Source organism: Nyctibius grandis, chromosome 26 (assembly GCF_013368605.1).
Source record: "Nyctibius grandis isolate bNycGra1 chromosome 26, bNycGra1.pri, whole genome shotgun sequence".
Taxonomy (NCBI): domain Eukaryota; kingdom Metazoa; phylum Chordata; class Aves; order Nyctibiiformes; family Nyctibiidae; genus Nyctibius; species Nyctibius grandis.
Window position 1 is genome coordinate 1,080,394 of NC_090683.1, and position 3,475 is coordinate 1,083,868.

The 3,475-nt window shown below is 53.0% G+C and overlaps 1 pseudogene; it reads left to right on the top strand.

The window, feature by feature from the left end:
- Nucleotides 1-2,981: 2,981 nt before the first annotated feature.
- Nucleotides 2,982-3,475, top strand: part of LOC137673810 (feather keratin Cos2-3-like) — a 225,614-nt pseudogene continuing 225,120 nt past the window's right edge.

Here is a 3,475-nt window from a genome sequence, read left to right on the forward strand (position 1 = left end):
CCTGCCGCTCCGCCGCCCGCGCCTCGCTGCCCCCCGCCAGCCCCGGCTCTCTGCTCCGCCCGCGCCGCCTCCTCTCCGCCGCCTCCTCTCCTCTCCGCCGCATGCCGACAGCTCCGCCCCGGGGCTCAGCCCTGCGCAGCCGCCGCTCGGGCTCTTGCCCGGCCTCACACTGCCCGGTGGCTCTGCACGGGCACAAGGTTGTCTCCTGGCACCCGGACTCTCCCCAGCCTCCAGCAAGGACTCCCCAGCCAGAAGAAGCCTGCACAGTGCCCGCTGCAGCCTGGGACAGCTGCAGGGCCTTGAGCCAGCAGATGGAGCATCTTCCCACAGCTGTGTCCCAGCTCAGGGGCTGCAAACAGCAGCCAGGGATTTGCAGTGGGTGGGAGTGAGGAGGCTGAGAGCCTCCCTTCAGCTGCCTCTGCACTCAGAGCATAATGCCATAAAGTTGTGTGATGGCAAAGGGGTGTGAGCATTAGCCCCCCATTCCGAAGAGATTCCATGAGATCAGGTTGCTCAAGATCACATTCAGTCCAGCCTTGAACACCTCCCACAATGGAGATTGCACAAGCTCCCTGGGAAACCCATTCCAGCTCTCCTTATTTCTGTTAGCCTATTGCTTCATCAGATTCCTCCATGTCTCGGCTGCCTTCCATTGCCTCTACTCCAAGAAGCGACTCCCTCTCAGCTGGACCAGATTGTACATCCATCTTCTGTCTCCTCTGATTAGGCAGTTGTAGAAAGCAAGAAGGTCTCCTCTGAGACATCTCTTTTCCAAGATGAGCAGGCCCAGTTCCCTCAGACTCTCCTAACGTGTCATGTTTGTCAGCCCCCTAATAGGCTTGGTGGCCTTTGTTGAATGCACTTCACTATGTCGAAATTCTTCTTGGACCAGGGAGCCCCAACCTGGACACAGTACTCCAGACATGGTCCCATAATGGGCCAGAGGGGCAGGGTCACTTTCCTGGACCTGCTGGTAATGCTTTGACTAACACAGCTCAGGATGGCTTTCATCCTGTTTGCTGCAAGGGCACACTCTGGTCCCATGTTCAGCTGGGTGTCTCCTAAAACCCCACATCCTTTTCTGTGGATCTGCTTCCTAGGCAGTCAGTCCTCAGCCTTGCCAACTGCATGGGTTGGTTCCTCCATCACATGCAAAACCTTGCCCTTACTCTTTTTGACCTTCATGAGGTTCCAGTCAGCCTGTCCAGGTCCTCTGAACAGGAGCCGTGTCTGACAGTTAACGGCCCATTCCCCTCGCTGGGTCTTATCCACAGACATGCTGGTAGTTCCCCACTTTCCACTGCTCATGGCCTTCATGAAAACATTAAACAGTGTTGGTCCTGCTGCTGATCCCTACTGCTAGACCCCACTAATAAGTGTTATTCATCTGGGCTTTGCACCAAGATCATAACTCTCTGAGCCTGGTAATCCAGACAGCTTTCCACCCACCTTATCATTGTACCCATTTGTCACTGATTTGGTCATAAAGGAAGTACAATAGAGGCTGTCAAAGGTCTCGACAGCTGCACTGTCTCCAAGCTGGACCTGAGCCCAGGCAGACAGACCTTTGGAGGGCAATGGCATTTACCCTCTGTGCACAGCCCTTGTCAGAAAGAGGGTCTGTTCTGGACAGGACTGCGGGAGAGCAGCAGGCTGTGGAGGGTGGATGCGGTCTCGATTCTATCAGTGTTCGCGAGAGGGCACGGAGACACCGCACGCAGACCAATATGATCGTTAAGCAGATCTCGTTTATTTTCGTATCTGAGGGTACATTTATACTATTCTATTTTTGTACACACTCTGTGTACGTGTCATTTCTATTATGATTGGTTAGTATGCTTTGTTCACACGCCTCTATATTAGTTCTGATTGGCTTATGCTAAAAAGTTATATCTTGCAGGTGCAGCATTCTTTCTTATTTTTCAACCTCCCTACATATCTTGTTGGTCTCATAGCCAAGGCCCTTGTTCTGTATTATGATTGGCTAGTTCATCACCACCCCATTACCACCCCCTGGACATGCCTGGACATAGCTCGTTCAGTACTTGACCGTTGTCCCGTGGGAACCCCACAGATTCCAGTGTACCTTTTCTCCCAGAGGCTGTTGCTGGACACTCAGACTGAGATTCCAGTGTGGGGCATGAAGGTCCTTGTGGGCTCAAGTCCAAAGGAGTCATCAGTTCTTTGGCTTTCCTGGAGGGGCAGGAATAGGAGGTCTCAGGAAGCAGGAGCTGCATTTCAGTGCCTCTTCCCTGGAAAGATCTCTAGGAGGCTGGTGCCGTGACCACTCAGCTGCACTCAGGCTCCTTCTGACCCTGGGAATTTGCTGTTTTGTGGTGCTCATGGAGAGAGCAGTGGAGAGTTTCCCTGCCATGAGCAGCACATTCCCCCTGATGAGGGACACCCAGAGAGAGGCTCATGCACACTGGCATGGAATTAGACACAAATTTGTGCTCGCACGTGCATCCACACAAACCTGGCTGCTTACAAGTACACACGAGACAAGAACACACATAGGAACACAACAGACCATGGACTCTGCTGAGCTCTCGTGGGGACTGGGCAGTGTTAGGCAGGATGGAGTCAAAACCTAGGAGCACAACGCATACACCTGGGGAGGCAACAACAAGTGACCATAGGGGTGAGCTGAGGAGGGTGGGAAAGAGAAGAACATGGCACGTCCTTATGCACAGCAGCCCATGACATCCAGTTGAGGATTGCTGGAGCTTCCTCCTGAGAACAACACTTCAAACAGCTCCAAATAGTGACCCAGGCTGATGTCACTTGCCTGCTCTAGACCCGTCCAACCGCTTGAGTTGAGTCTTCTGCCAGCACTGCTGCATTCCTGCCCTGGAAATCCTGGGGCCTTTCATCCCAGTGTTCAGAAGAAGCCTTCATTGGGGAATGGGCATGGCCCAAACCTGGAAATGAAAAGGCAGCAGTGTTGGAAAACCAAAGCACAGCCCTTATCATTAGCTGCTATGGTTTGCATTCAAGACGAGCTTGTCAGAAAATTGTTACCTCTGCAAAGGGTGCTTCTGGTCCTGCGGCAATGAAAGGAGGTATAAAAGGCAGCCCCAGTCCCTGCTCTCTCATCCACTTCTCTTGCCTCCTTCTCATTGGGAACCAGGTGAGTGTGAAGCCCGGTCTCCTTCTCTTCCAAAGTGAGATCTCTCCTTGACAGGCATCTCACATGATACTGGCTCTGTCTTGTACTGGGTCTTGGAGCATCTTGCCATGGGAGAGAGAAGCAGTGAGAAGGTCTGCTTAGAGAGAGGGTGGGCTGTGGCTGAGAGGGCTTTTGGTTTATGAATTAAGAGAGGGTCTCTCTGGGCCAGGCTGCTCTTTAATGGGTGATGACAATGGTGTGTGTCCTGGCAGAGCCTCCATCTGCCAAATCAGTAGGGCTCTTGGCTCCTTTGTGACAGGGTTAACTGGCTGCTCCTCACTTACCCTTCTGCTCTGTTTCCTCCCT